Genomic DNA, 8,966 nt, shown 5'->3' on the forward strand with positions numbered 1-8,966 from the left:
TTGAAAAAAAAAGATCCTAACCCTTCCCATGCTTGCACCTAGGCTTCTGCTGACAGTAGAACATGGACCCTCCCATGCCAATATATCCAGGATGCCAATCTGGGCAGAGGGCTACAATCATTATGGGGTGGATGGGGGTAGGGGTAGGGGGATTAGGCAGGACCTGGGTGCTTGAGGATAGGAAGTAGGTTACCCAGAACTTATCCCTGAGATTCACATACATGTGAGCTGAAGCCTCCAAGTTTGTGTTCTCCATTTTCCCACCGGACTTCTCACAAAACACAGTTTCAAAGAAAAAACTGTAAAGAATCTCATGACAGCCAGCACAGAGTATTAATCCCCAAACATAGGGCCTTTTTGGCACAGGGTCCTGTGCTAATACATCAGTGGTATCCCATAAAATCTTCCCTGCTCTGGCATGTAAATATATGCCTCCTCCCTTTATTGGTACTGTAAATAATATGACCCCATCCCTACATTGGACTGCAGTACCACAGTGTGTTTAGCAGGTGGCCCCTCACTCACACCTGAGCTTGGTACCAAGCATGTCCAGTCATGAGATTTCAAGCCCTTGAAGTTTGCTTCTTAGTCTGGGGTTGTGGCAACAGTTTCCTGAGAAGAGGAGGTTGAATTCCCTGACCCCGACTGGGGCCCCATATTTTAACTTTGTACCAGTCTCTGAAAATTATATATAGCTGGCCCTGTGTTAATGGTTGGGAGAGGGAATTGAGCATTTGCTTTTCAAAACAGAGAGAATACTCCTTACAGAACAGAGAGGGCAAAGAAAAAGTTAGTATGTTCATACCTGAGGCCCTAAATTTTGCCAGTGAAGTAGGATTTTAATGTTCTTGTCTTAATCTGTGAATGCTACTTTAACGAAATACCTGTGACTAAGTAATTTATAAAGAACAGGAATTTATTTCTCACTGTTCTGGAGGCTAGGAGTCCAAGATCAAGGCTCTGCCAGGTGTGGTGTCTGGTGAGAGCCTAAATCTCCATTTCCATAGTGGTGTCTTATTGCTGCATCCTTTGCAGGGGAGAAATGCTGTGTTTTCACATAGCTGGAAAAATGAAAATGGTGAAAATGGGACCCAACTCCCTCTGTCAAGCCCATTTTTAATGGCATTAATCTATTAATGAGGCCTTCATAACATAAAAACCTCCCAAAAGGCACCACCTTCCAATCCTCTTGCATTGAAGATTGGTTCAGCACATGAATTTTGGGGGACACATGCAGACCTTAGCAATGTATTAACTTAAGAAATGAGGACAAAACAAATATGACAAAATGAACTCAATCATAAATTATACTTGTAGATACATGGAGTTTTTCTAAGTTAGTCTCTATAGGTTTCAGGGTTTTTTGTTTCCCCAAATTCTCATCTGAAAAAATAAAAACACATGAAAACCATTTTATCTAATAAATAATTTCAAATAATTTTCTTAGGGGTTTGCAATATATATATTCTTTACATTGACTTTTAGCTTTGTGTGGGTGGTATGGGCACCCCTCAACCTCATTGTCTTTCCACAGTGTCTTTCCATAGCGAATGAATTGCCAGTGAAAATATCTCACCAATGTATCAGCTTTCATTCAGTCATTCATTCCACAAATTACCGAGTTTCTGTATGTGCAGGTACTATGAATAAAGATATTTAACACAAACAAGATTCTTGCTTCCAAATACCTGAAAATATGTAGCTAATGTTTATAAAATAATATGGTAGGAGCAGAAAATTCCAGCATGCGATGAAATTAGATATTGGGAGAGTACAGGAAGTGGTCCTGGAAAAGGCGGTGATTAAGGAAGCTCTTAGACTTCACAGGATAAATGGCAAATAGTTGTGCATAGAGAAGAAGGAAAGACATTTCAAGTAGAAAGACAGCATATATAAAAGAAAGCAGCATGTTTCGAATGTAACAAAATATTTGGGTTCCATTGAGGGTGAGTTTCAGGTGACAGAACAGTATCAGGTGAGTTTAGAAAGGGAGGAAGACAGCAGACTACAAAGGCCTTTATATCTTGCACACACACACACAGAGAGAGAGAGAGAGAGAGAGAGAGAGAGAGAGAGAGAGACATATAGAGAGAGTCTGTATTACTTTTAGAGCAATTTAAGCCCCACAGCAAAATTACAAGGTAACGATACAGAGACTTCCATACATGCATGGTCTCTCCCACTATCAATGCTCCCAAACAGATGGGTACATGCATTACAATTGGTGAACCTATATTGACACATCATCATCACCCAAAGTCCATAGTCTACATTAGGGTTCACTTGTTGTTGTGCATTCTATGGGTTTGGACAAATGTATTATGATCTGTATTAGTCATTGCAATGTTATACAGAATATTTCATTGCCCTAAAAATTCTCCATGCTGTTCTCCATGTTTTTATAGGCCTTTTTCAATTTCCTTGGCACATAAACAAAGCTTGTCATCACTTGCTGGCAAAAAATTATAAATGGGAATATTTTTATAGGTGATATATAGGTGGATATAATGGATTCACCAAATAACATTCATAAACCCTTGCATCAGAAGAATGGAGGAAGCGTAAATAGACCTTATATAAATCGGAAATTTTCCACAGTTTGAATAGGAAAAATCAAAGTTACTCAGTTCTATCTGGATTGGATCAGCAATCTGAATGAAATACTTTTTATTAAACTTCTCCCACACCAGCCTATCTTCTCATGATGAAATGCTTCCTCAATTTGCTCTGAGTTACTGGGAAGGGCACTTCTCCAATACACAGAATGAATCTGGGAAATCAATCTTCAGCGTATTTTGCCCTTGAGCTACCCATAGATGTGTATGTATTTATAAGCAAGAGAGGGTTAGAGGTTTTTTTCAATTGTTTATACCTACGGGATACATCCAATATTGTAGCAATGACGTATATTCTTAATAGTTACCTGAATAATTGCCTTTTAATGTGATTGATAATTTAAATTTTCCTATGTGAATTTTCTTGAAGCAACAGAATAAGCCTGTGTATTTTACAAACACACACTTACACACATATATTTGAATACGCAAATACATATGTCTATGATGTCAATTCAAATCCAAAAGAGATGCCAAGGCAATAGCTTATTTTGAGAATTAGAAGCTGTGATTATCAAATATAGCATACACAACTTTCAAAAGGAATAACTACTTGATTCCTAAGTAGTAACTACTTCTATGTGTCCAAATATGATAAGATGACTTTTAGCTCTCAAAACATATTCTTTGAAAAGAGAAACAAATTCCTATAATGATCTCAAATAAGCACATTTGTGAGAACAATTGCTTTGTCTTCTCAGCACACTCTTACTGAAAATCTAAGACGACTTGATTCTTCTCTCTCCTAATAGTCCTTTTAGACATACACTTTTACCAAATAGCAGTAGCTTCAAATGCTGTCTTCTGGACTGCCAAAAAATGACAGTATTAAGTGGTTATGCACAAATAATGATGGTATATTTTTCTTTGGACCAAATGCAGTAGCTCACACCTGTAACCCCAGCACTTTGGGAGACTGAGTAGAGAGGATTGCTTGAGCTCAGGAGTTTAAGACCAGCCTTGACAATATATCAAGACTTTTATTAAAAAAATCAAATAATTAGCTGGTGTGGTGGCACGTGCCTGTAGTCCCAGCTACTCAGGAGGCTAAGGTGGAAGAATCACATAAACCCAGGAGATTGAGACTGCAGTGAGCCATGATGATACCACTGCACTCCAACCTGGATGACCAAAGTGAGATCCCCAACTAAAAAAACCCCAAAAGCGAAAACTCAACTAAATGCTAAGCAATTATTAGATAAGATTCAGAGAAATCAGACAGTAAGGGGTTCTAATTTCAACATTGCATCTTGTGAGGATTTAGTATGATAAGTCAGATAAAATTCTCAGCGTAATGCTTGGTACTAATAAAATCTCATGTTTTATTAGCCTACCCTGGACACCTTAGCAAAGGTACTTTTTCTCTCTCATTTCCAATGAGGGCCAGTAGGGGGCTCTGCTAAGCATAGTAACCAAGGAGTCTAAGTGGGCAGGTGCTCCATCTTGAATGGACTCCCACAATTTTCTTGATAAAGAAAGATGATATGGCGAATTGATTACTGAATCCCAAAGCTTCAAAAAGAAAGCAACACAAGCCTTTTGGTCTCATGCCATTGACCATCCACCCACCCTCAAACAGAGTGGGAGAGTGCAAGCCTGTCGTATGCACAAATGACAACTCTAGTCTCTGTTTAAATTAACTGTGAGACAGATAAGGAGAAAAACTGTCAGGTATTGTGAGAAATGTATCCCTATTAAGTAGAAGTGTCTTAATATTTCGGGGAAAATTTTGCTACCTACTCTTATATGAATCGAAAACTTCCTCATAAATGAATATGACTAAAATCCATATTTATAATTCCAAAGGAAGCCTAAACAAATTGTGACGAAATACCCAGTTCTGTTATTCCATTTGCCAGAAATTCAAGAAACTTAGGAAGGACAAGATGCCACTGCACATCAATTTGATAATAAGGCTTGGAGAAATGTGATTTTCAAAGCTTGAACCTATCAAACTGATTCTAGTGTTTGCCAGCTCCAGTCTCACATATAATTTTTCAACCAGGATGGGATGACAAAAAACTGCAGAAATGTGTCTGAGGTGTTAATATGGAACGCAGGTTCAGATTACAGATGGGTTTTGTTTTAGAAGCAATGAGATTGCCACACACAAAAAGACATTTAAAACATTACCTTAAGCTAAACAAACACCACGTTCCCAAGGTGCCTCATCATTAACCTTGGAATGTTGATATGCCAAGGGACAGAAAAGCAGAAAACAACAAGATGACAGGCTATAGAAAAGGCATAGAATATTTGTAGAGTGTGTGTGTGTGTGTGTGTGTGTGTGTGTGTGTGTGTGTGTGTGTGTGAGAGAGAGTGTGAGAGAGAGAGAGAGAGAGAGAGAGAGAGAGAGAGAGAGAATGGCGATTTTCAATGGAAATGAATGGCAATTCCAGATTTTTAAGTATTATATGGAAGTCTTTGCATGCGTGTGTAATCTGATTTGAACAAGTTGGAGATTGAAGCTGTATTTTCATATCACTTTATACTAATTCTCCAAATCTAAGAATGGGGATAGGTGGGCATCACGGTGGAGGTTTAGCTACCCACTTAGTCACTACCTAGACACCAACACTGATGGTGACTCTATAGTTTCTATTTAGGGGTCTTTCCCCTTTCTTACTCCAAACAGCAAAGTAGTCATTCATTATCAAAGTCTAGATATTGTTCCAGTTTTGTTCCAAAATTGTCAAAATCTTTTTATTTTTTTCATTTGAGAACTGTTTCTGCATTATTTGCAGGTGTTCACACCACAGTCTTAAAGTAGCTGAGTGCTGTCTTTTCAGGTGAGAACTTACAGCATGTTTGTTCCCCACATGCGATATTGCCAGCAGGTTAGCCAAGCCAAACACTATTGCCATCTGACCGTGCTGTCCTGCTGTACATTACATCAACAATTTGTATATAACAAAAACAAATTTCCTAGTCTTGGTTGATAGCCCACTTACTCCAAGTAATAGTTGATAAAACATGATTGTAAGACAGCAAGAGAATTTGGACAGTCCCTTGGAGTTTGCTAAAATGGATTTGGCCTGTGGCTGTGCTCCTGATAGCCAGCTGTCTTTTCACAACTACATTTCTTCTTCATGAACGTTATTTATAGCTTCAAAATGTTTTCAAGGATAAAGTGGTAGCACACACAAGGCATTTTCAGGGCCAGACCGATGATGGAAGCACTCAGAGAAATAACTGTTGTAGTAAGATAATCACTTTTTCATCCTCATGGAAGCCCATTGTGAATGAGCATGCTGCCACTTCTTCCTGGCTATTACACATTGCTGACAATGTCTTTTCCTGCTGTTCTCTTAAAGAGGACCTCAAATTAAACCTATTACACCTTAGATCCCAATTACATGGAAATCCACAACCTTTCCGAAATGTGTCTAAGCGCTAACATAAAGACACACTCCATTCAATATTCCTACTAACTGGTTTAGGGTCTTGACATTGCCTAGTAAGAAGATTACAGAAAAGCCTGAAGGACAATTCTGGGTATAAAACCAAATGTCCCCCTGTGCATTACAATTGCCAAAAAAAAAAAAAAAAAAAAAACCCTTTCATCTTTTTATTAATTGTATAATTAATGCATTCTGTGTACTGATAAGAATAATGCCATGTAATTAATTTTTAAGAATTAAAAACTTGCCTTTATCCAGACTCATGGTCTACTTTCATGTTTATAGCTATGAATATAAATCCTCTTATCTAATTATAACATGACTGGTTTCATTGTTAAAACAAAGCAGTTCTTTGTCATTTTTTATTTGATTATGTAATATTTATTTTATTATATTAATTATAATCTTCCCAGAAAAAAAATAAGACCCAAGGACTTAAAATTTTAAGTCTTCCAAAGCTTATCACAAAAATGCCATGCTGCTTTGGATAAGGTATGATATTTCATTTGTTTTCTGTGTCTGTTTTTGTCTTCCATGATTACCCATTCTGTTTACCAAAAGGCTCAATTAGCATTTGAATAGTGAGCCAGAGAGCAGACAGGTTGAGAATTCTTATAGAACTAATTTGGCAGTCCTTCTCATTTCCCCCTTCTCCCTTCATAGCCTTTTCTTTGCCTCTAATCAAGCTGCAGTTATTAAAGCTAGAATAAAAGACCTGATTTTCCATTACATTGATGCATGCTGAACAGAGCCTTGATTTGCTTTTTCTTTCAGCAATGCTAATTGGACTCAAAGGAAATATTTAGTTTATAATAGCAAATGAAGAATTCATTTAATTTTAAGGAAAGGGAAAGTCAGCAATGAAACTAGTTTATATACACACACACACACACACACACACACACACACATGCACGCACACACACACATTTTCTTCCAACTGTTTCTTTCCTTTAAGAGTATTTATCTTAATGTTTCTTACAAATAATAAGGTTATTTAATTATCAGTGCTAACAGCCTTAGGTTGGGGAAGTTTACAGCTGACAGGGAAACATTTCTGATTCTTGCTTGGAAGAAAAAAAAATGTAGCGTATTGGGAATTCTGATTTTAATTATGCCTGATCAATATATAAGAATTAATTAATTTAAGCCCAACTGTTTTCAAGTACTATTTGCATTCATATGGCTGGATATCTTCCAGACTCAACTTTCATCACCAATCACTATCCCTATCAAATAATGAGCTGTTGAATTAGAACAAGTACAGAACTCTTCAAGTAAACATCTTATCATACTAGTCCTCATCACCAGTAAGACTTTAAAGCCTCACTTGGAGGAAGAACTTCATTTAAAAGTGGTAATCAACAAACTTTAGCAAAGTTGCAGCTCAAAAGAAAAAAAGTAAATTGTTGAGGAAGTAGAGGAGATTTTTGATATGCCAAATTATATACAATGTGCTATTTAGATACTACATGAAGATTCAAAGAAAATTCTTCACTCAGAGAAATATGTTTTTTCCTATGTCAATGTGCAAACCTTCCAGGAATGTTGAATCATTATCAAGGTGTTTTTATTTTCTTTTGATGCATTCACTCCAATTATAGACTTGGCAGGAATTTCCTTGCCAACTCTTTAAAAGGAGCAAAGCAAGACTTCATTTGAACATTTATAACTTAACATCTGCCCACTTCTTGAAATGAAGCATTTCATCCACTCCAGTCATATCAAAGTGTTTTTATTTCCCAGAAAGCATGATGGTCTTGACTCTAGGCCTTTGAATGTATTCTTCTGTGCTCTTGGAATTCTTCCTTTCCGCTCTATGCTTGGCTTCCTTCTATTCAATCTTGGAGACTCATCTTAAATACTACTTCCTCTGCAAGTCTTCCCTGATCCCTTCTGCCAAATTTCATCAAAATATCACACAGTATCATCCCTACTATATATAATTGTAGGTTTCTTAACACATGCAGTCTAGTGCTTCCTCTACTCTGTGGTTACACCTTTTCTTGTAGAATCTATAACTATAGCCTCTGGGAACTGGTTGGAGCCTGTCTTCTTTATCATTGTACTACTGCCAGGACCTAGTACGATGGCCAACAATGGGCATTTGGAAAATATGTGTAGAATAAACTGATTTGAAGTAACTTGATTCAAGATTTAATCCAACTTGAAAAGGTCAAAAATACAGAAAAAAATGTTAAATCAATTTTTGACTGACTTTAAAAATGAGAATCCCCAAGTTTGAGAATTCCTCAGGTAAAGTCACCTCAGAATTTAAAATCATCATATTGTTGGCCAATGACAGTTTTTCTTTTCTTTGTTTTTTTGGTTTTTTTTTGAGTTGGAGTCTCACTCTGTCACCCAGACTGAGTGCAGTGGCCGCTCCCGGCCACTGCAGCCTCGACCTGCTGGGCTCCGGCGATCCTTCCACCTCAGCCTTCCAAAGGCGCGGGATTACAGGCTGAGCCACTGAGCCCGGCTCAATGACAGTTTTTCAAAAGACAGATGTTCGCTTTCACTATTTAATGTCTCTGATTTCGACATATCTTTCCTTAAGTCCTTGGATCTCCCTTTTCTCTCCCTATAGCTGCTAGAAAAAGATCTTAATCAGATTAATAGCTCCCATGTTAATAACTCCAGTCCAGACCTCATTTCTGAACCCCAGACCCCTTTATCCAACTGCCTATATACACATTCACCATGGCCTAGCTCATCCTGACAAAAAACCTGGTCCCTTCCAGTGGTCCATTTTTTAGTGAATGGCAGTATCATCTGTCAAGTTAGGCAGATGAGAAATCTCAGTCATTCAGATGAACTCTTTTTATTTATTTAATTGCTTACATCTAATCCTATGGATGCCATCCTCTAAATACATGTCTTCTGGTCCAAGCTTTTCACTTGACTTAGTCCAAGAGCCACCCAAGTTTTTTTTTACTTAAACCTCTTAATGC

The sequence above is a fragment of the Carlito syrichta genome, unplaced genomic scaffold (genome assembly GCF_000164805.1).
Source record: "Carlito syrichta isolate Samal-C Ts95f unplaced genomic scaffold, Tarsius_syrichta-2.0.1 Scaffold303958, whole genome shotgun sequence".
Taxonomy (NCBI): domain Eukaryota; kingdom Metazoa; phylum Chordata; class Mammalia; order Primates; family Tarsiidae; genus Carlito; species Carlito syrichta.